The sequence below is a fragment of the Cryptomeria japonica genome, chromosome 6 (genome assembly GCF_030272615.1).
Source record: "Cryptomeria japonica chromosome 6, Sugi_1.0, whole genome shotgun sequence".
NCBI lineage: Eukaryota > Viridiplantae > Streptophyta > Pinopsida > Cupressales > Cupressaceae > Cryptomeria > Cryptomeria japonica.
Window position 1 is genome coordinate 437,046,205 of NC_081410.1, and position 19,693 is coordinate 437,065,897.

Genomic DNA, 19,693 nt, shown 5'->3' on the forward strand with positions numbered 1-19,693 from the left:
ATGTTTGTCAAAAAGGGGTGTACCGAGTATACAGAGTATCTGAGTGTACAGAGTTTATCATATATACCAAGTGTACAGTTGAAATTGACAGGGAGAGCTTGGAACATCCAGAGTATGGAACATCAAGTTATGTATAGAATATTGATAAGGGGAGTATGTACCTTAATATGTATTTGAACATTGTATATACTGTCATTTCAGTTTATTTTGCAAGTATATAGATTTTGTGTCATGACTTTGAAAGGAGTTTTGTCAAACATACAAAACTAATGCCAAAAGGGGAGATTGTTGCTATTTACTAAGTTGTCATTAGTTTTATGCCCAAAGTCATCCTATATACACTAGTTGGTTAATACTAACGAAAATTCCAGTCAGTATATACTAAGGCTATTGGTCTCAGCTACAGAAGAGAGACAAGTCACCGAGATAAGATACACCAAGCTATGTACCGAGTAAAGTTCATATGTCTACCGAGAAGCAAAGAAGGTATACCGAGTTAATCTGAACTGAGTGGAAACATGTTACTAGATTCAATGAACCTGGACACACATGTGAAACGTGTTACAAGATTCGAGAAGATGAAACTATTATTACATAGGAAATTGCATTTAAAGATTTTGTATGATTTTGAGGAAGAATATCCAATGAAATAATCTCTATGTTTATTCATTCAATAAAACATGTTTGACTGGAAACCAGCTCTACCTCTATATTGGCGAACAAACCCACTTATTCACCAGATCCTGGGGAGGGAGATTAAGCTCCTCTGTCTGAATCTCAAAATCATATCCAATGAAATAATCTCTATGTTTATTCATTCAATAAAACATGTTTGTATGATCGAAGCATGAATAGATAATCATCTCAGAGATCTAAAAATAGAATGATCTGAGTATTTGATATATGATATGACATGGAAAATCAAGAGAGAAGATACAATGTGATGATATAGTTAAGAAAGAAGATTGAGAGAGCTATTCAGAGGTTACCAAGAAGGTTTCAGAGAATAGTTTAAGGGACAGAGTTTACATAAGTGGTTACCATGTTTATCTATCAATTACCGAGGAATGCTATGAGCAAAGGTGATTTTATATTGAGCACATAGAGTCTGCAATAACATTTTAGATGTGAAGTTGCAGATATTTTGTAAAGATTTTCATTGAATTATTTAAGTTGTGTTAGAAACCTTTAATAGGGAAAAAGACTCTAATAAAGTCTATAAATTGTAAAGCCTTTATCCTAGTACAACATTTTTGTAAAAGTGTTTGTAAAATCCTTTAGCAAGGTAGATCTAAAGATCTTTATACTCCTAATAGGGTAAGCTATCAGAAAAAGCTAAACATGTAGCTCTAACTGAGCAATCTTGATTACTGCAGTAGTGAAGTTGTGGGTGAAATCCCCACCACAGTTTTTCTCTCTAACCAAGAGTTTTTGCGTAAACAAAAATATTTGTGTTATGGAGTGAAATTTTGATGGATGTTATTTCTATGATTATGTTTCAGTATTATATATTTCTGAGATCAACAATACTTAGTCTGTGTTTATCAGTAAAATTGTTTTTCAAGAAAAGTTTTGAAGTACTGATTCACCCCTCCCCTCTCAGTACATTAGCTTTTCAAGTCAGACCTAACACTGGTGTTGTGAGTTGTATTTATGTGATTGATCTCTTTGGCTTTCCTTCTTGCTTTACTAGTTTGATTGTTTAGTTCTTTCCTCATACAACTGATATTGTGATGTTGCTTTGAAAGTTAAAAATTCGGGAACCACTGATTCACCCCACTCTCAGTGGTACTTTGTGTTCAATAATTGGTGTCAAAGCGTAGGTTCTCAGTTATCTTTAAACCTTGGGTAGATTTTGGACTTTGAACACAATGGGAAGAAATGAGTCTGCTTCCTCAACATCTCCGATGTTTGATGGATCCAACTATGCCTTCTAGAGTAGAAGAATGGAGACCTAGATTTCCTCCCGAGGTTTTAATGTTTGGATGTCTATCAAGAATGGGTATGTTGTTCCTAGTGTTCCTCCCACTGATTTGGATGCTAAAAAGGAGTATGAGAATAATGGAAAGGCCAATCATGCTATCTTGAGTGGGTTGTCTGATAATAAATTTGTCAAATTCATGCACTGTGTTTCAACAAAGAAGACTTGGCATAAATTGCAGAGGTTGTTTGAAGGAGATGCAAAAGTGAAAGAAGCCAAGCTGCAAGCACTAAGGGGCCAACTTGAATAAATTAAAATGAAAGATGATGAAAATATTGAAGAATATATTCATAGATTTCATGAAACTATGAAAACCATCAGAGGACTTGGAGAAGAGATTGCAGATGAGATTCTTGTCAAGAAGGTACTTAGATCTTTAACACCCAAGTATGATACTAAGCTATCTGCCATAGAAGAAGCCAAGGACTTGAAGACCTTTACAATGGATGAGCTATTTGGCTCACTGATAGCCTATGAGATGAGAACAACCGGTGATACTTCCTTAAGGAAAGAAGCAGCATTCAACATCACCAAAAAGGGGAAAGAAGCTGCTACTCATAAAGAATCTAGTGAAGATTCTAATGTAGAAGTAGCAAACTTTGTTAGGAATCTTAAAAGAGGATCCAACCGGTATAAAGGAAAGCTACCGCTTAAATGTTTCAATTGTGGGAAGGTTGGACACTTTGCTGCTAATTGTCCTCACAAAGAAACCAGTGGAGATGAGTCAAGAGAGTTCAAAAAATCTATTGGCAAAGATAGAGAAAAAAATGACTACCAGCAAGGAAGGAGAGGCTACCAGAATTAGAACAATCTATATACTATTGAGGATGATATAACAGATGAAGAAAATGCATCAAAAGATGATTACCATGAGAATGACAGATAAGTCAATCTCTTCATGGCACTTAGTGAACCAATTGATGAAGATGAGGAAGAGGAGGATATTGAGGCTGAAGTGGACGTGGAGGGTGGACTTATTAGTTCTCTTTAGGAATTGATCAAAACAAGAAGAGAACTCAAAAAGGTCAAGCTTGCTGCAGTAGATGAACAAGATCTCTTGAAGCAATCCTTGGATGAGTCCATTCAAGTTATATCTAACTTGAAATTGCAGCTAGAAGAAACTAAGAGGATATGTGAAGCTACATCCTCTGATCTAAAAAAGAAGGAAAAGGAGCATCAAGAGTTTGAAGCAGAGATCTTGAAGCTTAGAAAGGAACTTAAAGAGAGTAAGGAAGAAATAAAAATAAGGAGAAAATATGAAGGCAACATTGAGGCCTTAGACAAGATGCTGAGAAAACAGAAGCAATCCAAAGACACTAGTGGTTTAGGCTTTGAAATAGGTCATAGTTAAACCCACAAAGATAAATCCGGCAAAGAAATAAATTTCATCTCTTCTTTCGAAGGTGAAGAAAAGAAAATATTCACTATAGGCAAGGATACTGGGAAAAAGACATATGCAGATGTTGTTGGAAATCATCACTCAAATCGGTATACAACAATGAACCAGAGGCCACACTTCTTGTATCAACATGCATATCTAAGGAGAAATGCAAGGGTTGATCATGAAGGTTTCACTAGAATCAACAACATTAAGGCAAGACCTCTGATGAGGCAGTCCCATTCAGAACCAAGGCAACCTAACCGGTTTGTTTCAAATTTTAATGGTTATTGTTATCAGTGTAACAAATTTGGGCATAAAATGGTTGACTGTAGATTAATCAATAAGCCCCCTATGGGTTATGAAAGTAGAAATCCATTTAATGCACTTTGTGATATGAATGTTGTTTTCTACCAGAGCAATAGATATGGTCATAAGAGGTTTGAATATAGGAAGAATAAACCGGTACCCCAAAATAATTTTAAGGATGTTACCTTATATGAAGATGTAAAATGCTATAACTATCAAGAGTTTGGACACATAGAAAAGTTGTGTAAGAACCAAGAGATCAAGCAGAAGAAGACAAATCTTGATCAAGAACTGGTAATTGAATCTAAACACAATATAGCAGCTGACAAGAAGAAAGAAACCAAACCAGTATGGGTTGAGAAAGAAAAGGAAAAGGCAAAATCAAGTCTCATAGTATAGACTACCTTACATCCTAAAAGGAAAAATCTATGGGTTGTAGATAGTGGTTGCTCAAACCACATGACTGGTGACAAAAGGAAATTCATCAAACTTGAAGACTAGAATGGTGGTTTAGTAAGGTTTGGAGACAAATTTTCCATCAAAATAAAGGGAAAAGGCACTCTAAGTATTGATGGAAAATTGAAGGAACATGATGTATATTATGTGGAAGGCCTTAAGCATAATCTGTTGAGTGTGAGTTAGATGTGTGACAAAGGTTACAAATTCACTTTTGTCTCAACTAGTTGCCAGATAAAGAAAGACAATACCGGTCAAGTTGTGGCAAAAGGAAAGAGAACATATGGAAATGTTTATAATCTAAAGGAATGCTATGAGTCCCAATGTGTGTTAGGACAACTAGAAGAAAGTTGGTTGTGGCACCAAAGATTAGGCCACATAAACTTTGATAACCTAGTTGCAGTAAGTAGAAAGGGGTGTGTGAGGAATATTTCACTCATCATCAAACTGCTAAGTACATTTTGTGATGAATGTGTAAAAGGTAAGAAAAATAAGGTGAGCTTCAGGACAAAAGAGCACAACACCTCAAGACCACTTGAAATTGTGCATAAAGATCTGTGTGGTCCAACTAGGAAAAGAAAACTTGCAGGTGAAAGATACTTTATTCGCTTCATTGATGATTACTCAAGACTGACATGTGTCACCTTCCTCCAAGATAAATCACAAACATTTGAAAGATTCAAGATATTTTGGAAGATGGTGGACAAAAAAAGTGGGTGCAGGTTAAAATGCCTAAGATCAAACTAGGGTGGAAAGTTTACATCAAATGAATTTGAAGATTATTGTGAAAAACATGGAATTAGAAGGCAATACTCAACTCCTAGGACACCATAGAAAAATGGTGTGGTAGAAAGGAAGAACAGAACAATCAAGGAGATGGATAGAACCATGTTAAATGAGGCTAGTTTACCAAACATATATTGGAAGGAAGTTGTTCATACTGCTGCATATACTTTGAACCGGGTTCAATTAAGAACAAACAACAGGATGACACCTTATGAGTTGTGGTATGACCGGAAGCCATCAATTGAAATACTTAAAATTATTTGCAAGTAAGTGCTTTATCAAGAAAGATATGGATGGTATAGGAAGTTTTGATTCCAGGATTGATGAAGGAATCTTCCTTGGTTACTAATCTAATAGCAAGGCCTACAAATGCTACAACAAAAGACTAAGAAGAGTCATTGAGAGTATGCATGTAAAAGTTGATGAGGATATGCACAAAGGATGTCAACCACAGATTAATTAGTATGATAACTCCAGTGATGAAGATGATGAAGCTCAGTTAGACATTGAACTAGAGGAAGCATCCAAGAAGGCCCCCAACCGCTATGTACAACTGAATCACCCGAAAGAGAAAATTCTGGGAAATAAGAGTGATGGTGTGCTGACTAGAAGAAGACTTGACCAGAATGGTGAACAAGTCAGCCTCTGCCTCATGACTAAAGTTGAACCCAAAACATTCAACGAGGCCAGCAAAATATAAGAATGGATGGATGCCATGGAAGAAGAACTACAATAGATTGAGAAGAACAAGACTTGGGAATTAGTCCCTAGACCGAAAGACAAGAATATCATTGGCACAAAGTGGGTCTGCCAAAATAAGATGAATGAAGGTAATATTGTTAGGCATAAAGCTAGACTAGTGTGCAAACGATACTCTCAGGTAGAGGTAATTGAGTTTGAAGAAACATTTAAATTGGTAGCTAGATTAGAAGCAATTAGAATGTTTCTAGCCTTCTCTTCCCACAAGGGTTATAAAGTATACCAAATGGATGTAAGATCTGCCTTCCTAAATGGAAATTTGGAAGAAGAAGCATACATGGAGCAACTAGAAGGGTTTATGTTGCATGATGATGACATATTTGTGTGCTAGTTGAAGAAGGCATTGTATGGTCTAAAGCAAGCTCCTAGAGCATGGTATTCAAGATTAGATCAGTACCTAAAGGAGAAGGAATTCAAAAAGGGAAGTGTTGATAGCAATTTGTACATAAAGAAATATGGGAACCACATGATCATTGTGGTTGTGTATGTAGATGACATTATCTTTGGAGGCAACAAGGACACCCTCTGCAAAGAATTTGATGATCAGACATAGTCAGAATTTGGGATGTCAATGCTAGGTGAATTGATATACTTCCTTGGTTTGCAGATATTACAACAAGATAAAGGAATATTTATCACACAAATGAAGTATGCAAAGGAGATGTAGAATAAATTCCAACTAGAAAATTGTAAACCGGTAAGTACCCCCATGGTGTCTGACAGTAAATTGAGCAAGAATGATGAATCACCGGTGGTGGCTGATACTTTGTACATATCCATGCTAGGAAGTCTATTGTATCTAACTGCTTCAAGACCAGATATAGTTCAGGTAGTATGCATGGTGGCTAGATTCCAAGCTACACATAAGAAGTCACATATGAATGCTATAAGCATAATCTTTAGGTACCTACAAGGGACACTGAACTATGGATTTTGGTAACCTAAACAAGGAGATTTTATCTTGGAAGCATACACTGATGCTGATTGGGTAGATTGCATTGATGATCGAAAGAGCACAAGTGGTGGTACATTATTTCTAGGTGACCGGTTGGTCGCATGGCATAGCAAGAAGCAGGACTGCGTCTCTCTATCTACTGCTGAAGCTGAATACATTGTTGCTGCTACATGCTACTCTTAGGTTCTTCCAATGAAGTAGACCCTCAAAGACATACAGGTGGACATCACTGATCCTATTCTCATCCGGTGTGACTACTCGAGTGCAATCAACATAGAAAAGAATCTAGTGATGCATTATAGAACAAAGAACATTGCTATCAAGTATCATTTTCTTAGAGAGAAGGTTGAAGGATAGGAGGTAAGGATGGATTATGTCCCTACTAGAGAACAAGTAGCAGACATTTTCACCAAACCATTACCGGTAAGAAATTTTGAGTACCTCCAACACAAGCTGGGAGTTGTGTCATCTACCTAGGACAAATTTATGTGGCTCAGGGGGAGTTGATAGTGGTCAAAGGGGGAGCTTGGTATGGATCAAAGGGGGAGTCTATAGTACCCTTTTTCATTTTTGATATTATGGATATGTTGCTTGGTTTTTTCATTGATGTCAACACTTATCAACACTTATCCTTCTGGAGATCTTTGATTATGATCACCGACAAGTTCAGTGACCTATGCACAATCACCCCTATTTGGTTCACCGACAGGTTATATTGTTCACCAACACTGAGGATAACCTGTTATCATCTAGAGATCACTTGGTTATGTGAAAGACATGGTTTGGACACTTGGTTTTGGAGATTTGATTATTGGTCTAATCGGGTTGACATGTTTGTTGTTACCAACATATAGATCTAGGTTATGGACTGACATGCATTACCTATTCCAAATAAGCACGACACATTATGGAGATGGTCTAATCAATTAATATTATTGTTGAGCCGACATGATGCATCACATCTTGACTTGTTGTAATTGATTTTTATTGTAATATTCTTAAGTGAGCTGACCTACACATTTGGTCTTAGGTTTTGATATATATGTAAGATCTCAATTGTGAGATTAACATGGTATGAGTATAGTGTGTAATAAGGTATTGTAAGTTATATTCGGTATATGTGAATATAAGCAGAGCTACTCACGCAGACATCATTTGAAGATTCAAGGTTTGAAGAAGATAAGCAGAGCTTAACCGGTATTGAATCCAGCATAGAAGATGCCACTTTGAGCAATACATTATTATTGGATTTAATCATCCATTTTGTAGTCAGTGTGACTCCCATTCTATGATTGAGCAGTGAGCTCTAGGAAACTGGCCTTTCTGCATGTGTAGACTCCATTTGTAAATACATACTATCTACAGTAGTATCATTTTATTGTGGGTAAGGTTTCCCACCATGTTTTTTCTCCTTACAGGGTTTCCACGTACAAATCTTTGTGTTATGTGTTTTGTGTTTTGAATATTGTCTCTCTTTCTATTTCATACATTAAGGTTCACTGGTACTATTATTAACTGTTAATCTATTTACCGGCATTTAGTTTGGTTTACCGGTATTATGTTTCAAGTTTGGTTAAAGTTGTATTTGAGATAAAATTATTAGACAACTAATTCACCCCCCCCTCTCAGTTGCCTCTAGGTTCTAACATTCATTGTGTCAAAGGGGGAGAAATTTACCAAAATGAAACATCTTGTGACTAGTTGACATCAATGCCAAAGGGGGAGATTGTTGGCATTTTGGCATTAAATTGTCATTGTTGGCAAATGCACACTCCAATGAGACATTGTAGGTGATTGAAGGTTTTGTCATTGATGGCAACCTTACAATCCTATGACACTAGCAAGGCAATTCACTGGCACCAGCAAAATCAGATTCTACACCAGCACACAGACCACCGGTACTGGCAGTGAAAGGAAGCATACCAGCACAGAAGTCGATAGGAATTTTGTTTGTAATTTATTTTGTTTATTATTGTAAAATCATTGTAAGCGGACTTGGAAAATTGTAAAATGAGTCATATATAAGAGATCATTGTAGAACAATAAAGTAAGCATAGAGGAATGTAATTAGGCAAAATAAGGTAGACCTATTATGTGAATTATAGGTTAAGGATTTATGTAAGAAGCAGAGCTATAAACCGGTACTAGATCTGGCATAGTAGATGCTATTTTGAAGCAGTACATGACACTGGATTTATATAATCCATTTTGTAAGTTAGTGAGACTTCCCATTTTGTAATTGAGTAGTGAGCTCTAGGCACTTGGCCTTCCTGCATGTGCAGGCCCCTCTTGTAGCAGTAGTATTCTCTTATTGGCCAGTAAGTGAATATTGTGGGTCACAAATCCCATTGAGGTTTTTCCCACACCGGGTTTCCTCATTAAAATATTGTGTTATGGTGTGTTTTTCATGTGGTTGCTTTTATCTTTGTTTATTGCATTACTTTCTATTTACCGATATATAGTATTAATATGTTCTACATGTTTTAAATTAAGAAAATCTTTAAACTGGTTAGATATTGATTCACCACCCCACTCTCAGTATTTGTGGGAATCCTAAGAATTGGTATCAGAGCCTAGTCCTCTTTTTCTAGAAGCCTAACAACTTGAGGAAGATCTTGACACTAGTAGAGATGGAAAACTTGATGAAGCAATTAGAAGCAGATCTCTCAGACTATGATACAGAAAAATTGAAAAATATCAAACTTGAATATGATCTAAAGGCAGCACAGGATATTATTCAAGCACTTCAAGAAAATCTTACCATTGCAAGAAAAAAGAGAAGAGAACTTTGTGAAAAGATGAAAAATGAGAATGATGAAAAGGAAACTCTTAGTGATATGATAAACAAGCTGAAACAAGAAAACATGACAACAAAGAATGAGATGCAGGATATGACTATGAGATTTTGTAAGGAAATTGAAGATAGAAAGAAGAATGAAGAAGACCTGACTAGAAGACTGAACGATGCTTCAAATGAAAATACAAGACTTAGTTATGAAAATGATATGTTGAAGACAAATCTAATTGTAGCGTCCTAAAATTGCGACACTTGCAATTTTGACTACATTTCGGTCTTCATGATGGCGATGCAACACGCAACCTGAATGGAGACCCCGAAACCTGATTATGACACTGAAAACTGCATTTTCTTGCACCCTGGCCTGAACCTCCTTTGCACCCTGCTGTCCCGGGAGGTGGGACCAAAGCGCCCAGCGCCTTGGTCCTTCAGGACCAGGGCACCCAGCGCCCTAGTCCCCTAGGACCATGGCGCCCAGCGCCCTGGTCCCTGGGTCCTATTTTGGGCCCGGTCTCCTTTGGACTTCAGGTCTTTATGTTTGCAAATTGGAAAATTATCTTTCCTGGTCGGCCTATGGTCGGGAAAATCAGTCTATTAGCCCTAAATGACAAGTATATAAACTACATTTTCCTCTCTCATTTGAGAGAGATACATAGAAGAGGGTCATATGTGCAAAAGCGTGGAAACTATACTCAAGCATTCAAGCATTCAAGCATTCCTTCAAGCAATTGATCATTTCAAGTCTCCATTCAAGGCTAAGTGTTGCATTCAAGACAAGGATTCAACCATTGAAGAGGAGATCACATACTACATGCTACATACAACATACTACTACAACATACAACATCTATACCTTCGCACATAAGGATACAAACATCCTTACAACAAGGTATTAGTACTTGTTTTACATTACAGACATTTACATTTACAGCATTACTCATTTCTTGGTTAATTCCAAAACTGGGGTTTGACCTAAAGGCAAACCCCTAATCCCTAACCCCCCAATCGTCTTCGCTTTTCTGTGTGTAGGTTGCAGGTACGCGGCTGAAATTGAAGATTTGGAATCCTTGTGCAGAGACGAACAGATCCCCCTTCGTTTCACGGATTTTTCGGAGGACCGTGGCATCGGGCGCCATCGTCCTGACAACTTTTGCTCAAATTTGCAGGACAGCGTCGTATCGACATTTTACTGCTAATTCTAGGTCCGCAGCTTCATACTATATTCCTATCTCAGTTTATAAGAGAATCTTTCTCACTTTCTATGCATTCCTAGCTTAATTCTTCTATCAACATTCTTTACAAAAGAGGGTAGCCTTGCTGTCATAACCCTTGAAACTCATTTAGCATCCAATCTTGCATTGCGTGGGATTGGATCTTGTGGGTTTCAACCCCTCTTTTGAATGTAAAGTCTCTCCCCTAAGCGAAAACCATCAACCCTAGTGAATCTCCCTTCTCTCTCCTTGGAGTTGGAAGAGGGGAGAGCAACTAGGGTTCGATCACGATTTTCCGCTTTACATTTTGGTGAACCCGACGTGAACATCCTTTCTGATTATTCATGGTTAGATCTGAAATTTGATTCTTTGATTACATTTCCATGTTTGATCTTTTGCAAAATTTTAGAGGTGATTGCATAAAAACCCTAAATTTTCTTTTAGTAATTAAACTTGTGAAATATTTAATTGTTAATGCTTGTTTTAGATCTGCCCTTCTATTACAAATTATCAATTCAAATTTGTGCTTTAATTTTGAAAATTAAGTGGTTAAGTGTCAAAACCCTAATTTTTGAAACCCTCTTGATTCAACCTTTGACTGATAATTTCACTGATCAAAACATCTCCAAATCAGCTGTAACTTTGGATTCCGCAATAAAATCACAATATCTTTCATCCCTGAAAATTTGGAAAAAAGTTGCGAGGACTGTGTGCACTCCGAGCGCCATCATCCCCGACATTTTTTCCAAAATTTCAGGAGCTAGATCTTACTGTATTTTCCTGCTAAAATCCAGAATTTTGGCTGATTTTATCAATTTTAACACCTTCAAAATTAAAGTCAAAGTTGGTCTAGGGATTGCTTGGATTAACGCTTCTAATCATTCAAAAATCATTGAAACTGAAATTTTGTGTCAAAATTGTGTTCTTACTGTCCTAAATCTGAAAAGTGTGTTTGCATTCATTCGAAATTTCAGTGCTTTATTCAAATTCTTGCAATTTGTGACTTTTGAAATTAAGTGTTTAATTACAACAACTTTAATTTCCGCTTTCAAAATTGAATTTTGCGTGAAATTGAGTCAATTTTTAAATTTCAAAATTTGCATTGCTCTTGACATTCCCTCTAAAATCATAAAATTCAAAATTTCAGTTCCCCTCTCTTTTTCAAAATTCGAATTTTTGCATTTTTCGACAATCTGGGTAGGGTTCAATTTCGAGATTGCAACTTTAATTTGGCCTATCTACAGATCGTAAAATCACTCAATTTTTTCAGATTAGCTTTAAAATCATCATACCTTTCATCCTTGCAAATTTCAAAAAAAGTTGCAAGGACCGTGTTGCACTCCGAGCGCCACGGTCCCGGACATTTTTTCTGAAATTTCGGGAGACTGTCGTGATTGCATTTAACAGCTTAAATCCAGAAGATTGGCTGATTTTATTGAAAATTGCTACCTCTAAATTCAAAATCTTCTCTCTCTTTCTAGTGCATGAGTTTTACAACAATAAGCCCTACTTACACTATTCCCGTTAGACGAAGCCGTAGAATTAAGTCCTTCCAAGGTTTAATTACTGAGGAGATGGAACCTAATTTGAATGGCCTTTTTAACAAGGACATGGGTAATTCCTCTAATCCTCCTAATGATGAAGAAGCTCTCCATGAGGTTTCTGAAGAACAACTTTCAAAATTGGATAACCAATTTGATGATTTTCGACAATGGATGTCTCAAGAATACCCCGATAGTCAAGCTCTTCCTTTAATTGAGGGTCTAAAACGTATGCTTCAAAGTGATAAAAATGGAATTGATATTTTGCGTGGTATTGCACACATTGTGGATTTGAATGTGATGCCTATGAAGAGTTGTGCTGAATCTTTAGGTTATACACAACCTCCTACACAAGTCAATCATTCTATTCCTTTGATGACTTCTATTGCTAGCATACCTACCTTTACATCAAACATAATGGCTACTTCTACACAAGACATTCCTCCTGTGATCACTAGTCATGGGGGCAATCCTTCCTCTTCAATTAACCCTCTTCCTTCATTTAATCTGACTTCTTCATTCATTCCTTCAATGAGTGTTCCTATTACATCTCCACAAATGAACATGATGCAAGGGGGCAATTCATTCAATCATTCCATTCCTCCTTGTAGTGTTCCTCCTGTCCAATCATCTCCTATGACTAATTATCATAGAGTCCCACCACCTTACTCTTTACCTTCTTTCAATAACATAACACCTCCATCTCAATCTAACACGTCTAATATGAACTCTTTGACTGAAGCGACCATTAACAATCTTGCACAAACTGTCTCTTCTTTACAGCAACAAATTGCCTCTATGAATCAATCTAAGTTTAGTGTGCCCACATTTGATGTTGCGAGTCCACTTTCTCTTGACATTGTTTGAGCTATTCCCCCTAAACATGTTGAAATTCCGCATTTGGAGCTTTATAATGGTAAGGGTGATCCTCTAACACATGTTAAGACCTTTCAAACAATATGTACTGATTTTGCTTATGACCAAAGGTTGCTTGCAAAATTGTTTACCAGAACATTAAGAGACAAAGCCCTACAATGGTATTGCTCGTTGCCTTCCTATTCTATTACTTCTTTTGAACAACTTGCAAATGCTTTCATTCAACAATTTCAAAACAATATAAGTCCTAAAGTTACTTTGATTGATTTAATGCATTGTAAACAAGGTGTTAAAGAAAAAGTGACTGATTTCATTGGTAGATATAAGCATTTGTATGCTCAAATTTCTTTTCCAGTGCCTGACAATGATATTCAAAGAATCTTTATTTCTAATTTACAAAAAGATATTCGAGACAAACTTCTGTTTTCTGAGTTTACTTCTTTCCAACAGTTGTGTGCAACTCTTCACAATTATCAACTGACTGTGAGTCAAATGGAACAATCACATCCTATGGCTCCGAGTGATAAGGGTGATAGTAGTCAACAACCATTTGGGAAGTTTAAACCGAACAGAGATTCCATCAAATTCAATGAAAACATCATCAACAACAATGTGAATGCAGCATCAGGTGTGCCTCCTATTTCTAAATTTTTCAAGAAAGAAAGAAAGTATACTCCTTTGAATGAATCATTGCATAGTATTACGAATAAGTTATTGGAACAAAATGTGCTTACTCTTCCTCCTATAAGGCAAATTGATCCTGTAAAGATTACTTCACCTTATTTTGATAACAAAGCTTTTTGTCAATTTCATCGTCAGCCTGGGCATGATACTGAAAAATGTTTTTCTTTAAAGGGTAAAATTCAAGATTTGATTGATAATAATACTATTTCTGTTTCTGGAGTGGATTATAAAGGCAATACATCTGTAGCTCCTCCTAATCAAAATCTTCAGATTTTCACTGATCCATTACCTTCTCATACCTCTAATGCGATTGAGACTAATGATTCCTCTCTTTCATCTGATGGTCTTGTGTCTATGACTCCAAATGTGATTAACTTTGTAGAACAGCAAGAAAACCCTAAAGAACCTTCCATCACATTTGATTCCAGTGAAACCATTAGGGCACTTGATGGTCCTTTATACATAGTTGCAAAAGTCAAGAATACACCTTGTCGTGGAGTGCTTATTGATCCTTCGTGCATGGTTAATGTTATTACTGAAGAATTTCTTTTTTCTTTGCAATTGAATCAAGTGATATATGACAAAACAGATGTGATTGTGAAACTATTTGATGCATTTTCTTCTCCTGCAATTGGTTCTATTACATTGCCTATTGAGGTCCGTAACAAATCCCTTGATGTGAACTTTGCTATTATTCCATCTTTCGAACAATTTCGTGTGAAGCTTGGCTATCCTTGGCTATCTTCCATGAAAGCTATTGCTTCTCCTATTCACAAGTGTTTGAAATTTCCCCATAATGGTGAAGTTGTTACTGTCAATCATAGTCTCTTTAAACCAGCTGAAAGAACTTCTAGCGTTCCTATTGATTATTTTTGGCCTAAACAATTCCAATCTCTTCCCCCGCGAAGTGATCATCTTTTCAAATCTTATCAAAAGTGGAAAACAGATATGATCCTATCTCTAAGTGAACCTAGAACACCCAAACTTGACATTCCTATCATTCTTGAGAAGGAAGTTCTTCCTTTGAAAGATAAAACTAATGTCTTTCCTCAAGAAGATTCCCAACCCATCCCTATGGATGTGACTATGTCTATATCTAATAAACTTCCTAAAAGTAGACCTATACCTCCTCGTCATGATGGACTTGGTCTCCTTCCTAAACCAAATATTCCTCCCTTATATGGAGCAGTTCCTCCTCCTTCTTTTTATAGAGAGAAGAGTCCTTCTTATTCTCCTATTATCCAGCCTAAGAGACCACAACCTAAACACCCAAGTGATAAGGATGAGAACATTCCTCCTCCTCAATCTTCTTCACTTCCTACTAAGACTAGACGAAATCGTTCTGCACGTGAACGTCGACGAAAGCATCGTCTTAGAGCTCAAGCAGCTGCTTCTCAAACTTTGCAATCTCCAAAAATACCTTCAACAAGCATTATTCCATTTTCTCCTCAGCCGACAATTGAGCCGAAATCTCCTAAACATAAGATGCATGATGGTCTTGATCCTGTGCGAGTTAAAGATCCTATTTTTATAAATCTTGATGATGATATAGATGAAAATGTTATTCATGATGAAAATGCTACTTCTCTTGCTTCTGATAGTGAATATGAACTTGTTGATATTGATAACCATTTATCTAATGAATTTTCTAAAGCACTTATCCTAGCTCCTAGACAAGAACAACGTGGCTCGGAACATGAACATAGCCCTTGTTTGGATCTTGTGATAGCTCCATCTGCTGTGTTGAATGTTCCTCCTCTAGCGTGTTCCCTGCCTTCCCGAAACATTGATCAGCAAGATTGGGGGGTAGATGACGTGCTAGACTAGTTACATTAGCATAGCAGATTCTCTCCTCCTCTCTTTCGTTACTTCTTCTATATGTTATTCTCATTCTTCTATTTGTTGTCCTTGGTGTTGTCTACTTGAGGACGATGCAAAGAATTGAGATCTCTTTTGGTCTCTCTCATGTTGACTCAAAAGATACATGTGTTCCCTTCTTCTAGGTGACATTCCTTGATTGGGGAATGAAGAACAATTATGCATACATACATATGATATACATGAATTATCATATAGCATACTGACCCTGAGGAAAGCGAAGTCACCTCGTGCTTTGTGTTTTGTGTCTATTATCCTTGGGTTTATCTCACACTTGGGGGCTAAATCCTTGCGATAACGTGCTCCTTTCCTTTCTCATTTCTTATGTGTATCACTACGTTAAAGCAATCACCCCCGGTGAGGCGTGTGCGATCGCTTTAATGTAGGGGGGCATACATCCCATTCATATCTTTTCAAGATACTTGAAAATTTCTTGACAAATTTAGCTTTGCCTTGAAAATTTTCGGTATTTCTCTTGCATGACTCATAGTGAGGGAACCTTACTACTGACAGTCATGGTTCTCCCTCGTGATCTTCCCTTTTACTTTGTCAATCGAAGTCGTAAGATCTTTAGTCCACTGGGGGCTTGGTGTATCTTGCCTCCTTGACGTGGTGAATGTCTTTCAATGTTGTTTCCTTGTACTTTACCGGAAGTATGAGCATACGCCTATACTCCCGCTAAAGTGGGGGCTAAATGTAGCGTCCTAAAATTGTGACACTTGCAATTTCGACTGCATTTCGGTCTTCATGATGGCAACGCAACACGCAACCTGAATGGAGACCCCGAAACCTGATTATGACACTGAAAACTGCATTTTCTTGCACCCTGGCCTGAACCTCCTTTGCACCCTGCTGTCCTGGGAGGTGGAACCAGAGTGCCCAGTGCCCTGGTCCTTCAGGACCAGGGCGCCCAGCGCTCTCGTCCCCCAGGACCATGGCGCCCAGCGCCCTGGTCCCTGGGTCCTATTTTGGGCCCGGTCTCCTTTGGACTTCGGGTCTTTATGTTTGCAAATTGGAAAATTATCTTTCCTGGTCGGCCTAAGGTTGGGAAAATCAGTCTATCAGCCCTAAATGACAAGTATATAAACTACATTTTCCTCTCTCATTTGAGAGAAATACATAGAAGAGGGTCATATGTGCAAAAGTGTGGAAACTATACTCAAGCATTCAAGCATTCAAGCATTCCTTCAAGCAATTGATCATTTCAAGTCTCCATTCAAGGCTAAGTGTTGCATTCAAGACAAGGATTCAACCATTGAAGAGGAGATCACATACTACATGCTACATACAACATACTACTACAACATACAACATCTATACCTTCGCACATAAGGATACAAACATCCTTACAACAAGGTATTAGTACTTGTTTTACATTACAGACATTTACATTTACAGCATTGCTCATTTCTTGGTTAATTCCAAAACTGGGGTTTGACCTAAAGGCAAACCCCTAATCCCTAACCCCCCAATTGTCTTCGCTTTTCTGTGTGTAGGTTGCAGGTACGCGGCTGAAATTGAAGATCTGGAATCCTTGTGCAGAGACGAACAGATCCCCCTTCGTTTCGCGGATTTTTCGGAGGACAGTGGCACCGGGCACCATCGTCCTGACAACTTTTGCTCAAATTTGCAAGACAACGCCGTATTGACATTTTACTGCTAATTCCAGGTCCGCAGCTTCATACTATATTCCTATCTCAGTTTATAAGCGAATCTTTCTCACTTTCTATGCATTCCTAGCTTAATTCTTCTATCAACATTCTTTACAAAAGAGGGTAGCCTTGCTGTCATAACCCTTGAAACTCATTTAGCATCCAATCTTGCATTGCGTGGGATTGGATCTTGTGGGTTTCAACCCCTCTTTTGAATGTAAAGTCTCTCCCCTAAGTGAAAACCATCAACCCTAGTGAATCTCCCTTCTCTCTCCTTGGAGTTGGAAGAGGGGAGAGCAACTAGGGTTCGATCGTGATTTTCCGCTTTACACTAATGCATGTACATAATGACTCAAATGAACTCATGAGACAAAAAGGTATCTTGGAAGGAGAACTGGCTACTGCAAATCAACATAAAGAAAAATTCAAGAAAAGCTTAGAAGAACTTGGTGACTTGTTGAAGAATCAAAAACCAAATGGTGACACTAATGGCCTTGGCTTTGAAGTTGGTGAAAGCTCCAGTACTGCAAACACACATGATCATAGAAAACTAGTAAGACAACTAAATGCTTATAAATTCAATGGAAAATGCTTTAACTGTAATAAGTATGGTCATAGAGAAAATCAATGTAGATCTAGAAATTATCAGAATACCAATACACCCACTGGTCAATGTTCAAAATGCAACAAAGTTGGTCATAATTCTGAAAATTGCAAAATGAATGTGAGATGTTATGTTTGTGGAAGATTTGGACACTTATCTAATCAGTGCAGAACATAAACCGACATAGGTTATGGGAAAGCTATTTAGAAAAATAATGTGACTTGTTATGCATGTAACAAAATTGGACATATTGCTAAATTTTGTAGAAGCAAGTCCTCACCGGTAAACAACAATGGTGCTAGTCTGAAAGGTAAAGAAAAGGTTGAAGAAGTAAAGCAAGAATTCTCAAAACAATGGGTCAGGAAATCCGAAATAAATATTGACAGGAATACTCCTCCACCAGCAGAATAGAGTAGCACTCCACCGGTAGGAGACTCGTCATCTAATTAAAGAAAAAGACTCAACAAAATATTGCTCCAATTGACAAAATTTTAGATGAAATAATAGAGGAAGGAAATCTTAAGAACATCAACAAACTATATGATACATTATCAGTTGATGACAAGAAGAAAGTTGAAAACAGTGTAATTCTGCACTTGGACATCTATAAGAAATTTCTAATGCAAGTTGTGGATGAATTACCGACAGAACTATTTAAGAGACTTGAAGCTAGAAGGCAAGCTGTTGTAGAGCTTGACAAGAAAATAAAAATTGAGAAACTACTTGTTGTTTATCTTGTTAACTCACCAAAGGAAATATATGATATGATCTCAGAGGCTAACCGGTCAGTATTCTCAACTGCACACTAGCATGTAGCACTTATGGTTGGTAGAGTAAATGAGGCTGCAGAGGAAACAGCTAATGCATGGGACATATTTCTTGTTGAGAAAGAAAAGAAGGAAGAGTATAGAAATCCCAAACCTATCAAAGTATATCAAAAAGATAAGGACAAGGGAAAAGGCAAGGTTGGTGGACCTCTGAGAATAAAAATAACAGATAATCTACCCCCACTACCTCTAGATACTCCACCGATAGTTACAACTGAAGATCAACCGGCTAATAAGAGTATGGATATACCACAAGAGGATACAAATCTTAAGTCTGAGGTATTATACACAGTTGATATTGATACTCAAAAAGTTAACATTGTGGTAGATAAGGATATAACTGGAAAGACAGATATGGTTAGTGAGGCACCGGTAATAGATAACACAGAAGGTAAACCGACAGATGATAACATAGAGCATCAGGTAGAGCAACAAATAGAGCAACAGGCTCCATCACAGCAATAGGTTAATATAGAGTCAGTACCATTGGCAACAATTGAGCAAGAAAAACCTTTGCTTAAGGAAATGGAAACACAAACTGACCTACCAAAGGTCACAATAAGAAAGGATATTTCTTCCACTGGTGGGATACAGAGTGTTGGCCCTTCAATAGCAGGATTCAAATCAACTAATGTAAAAAAAGTTCTTTTGGACTCAATAAAGAAAATAACAGACTATAGCTCACAAGTGTACAAAGCTATAGATTATACAATTCCAATTTTGAAGATGATAGCTCCAAAATGTAATATAGATAATAAGGATTCTTTGAGTCAACTTGACACTTTGTCTAAGTATATTACTGACAACACTATGATAGTTGAACAAATAAAAGAGGAAGCATCAAGGAGAGATTAAAGAGAAGGAAAAACACAAATTCTTTGAGGAAGAAATAAATAAGTGTACAAGGCAGTTTGACACACTTCTACTAGAATTATGTAGCACATTAAAGGAATTCAAAACTTTGAATAGAGACACTTGTAACACTAACTTTTTGACAGT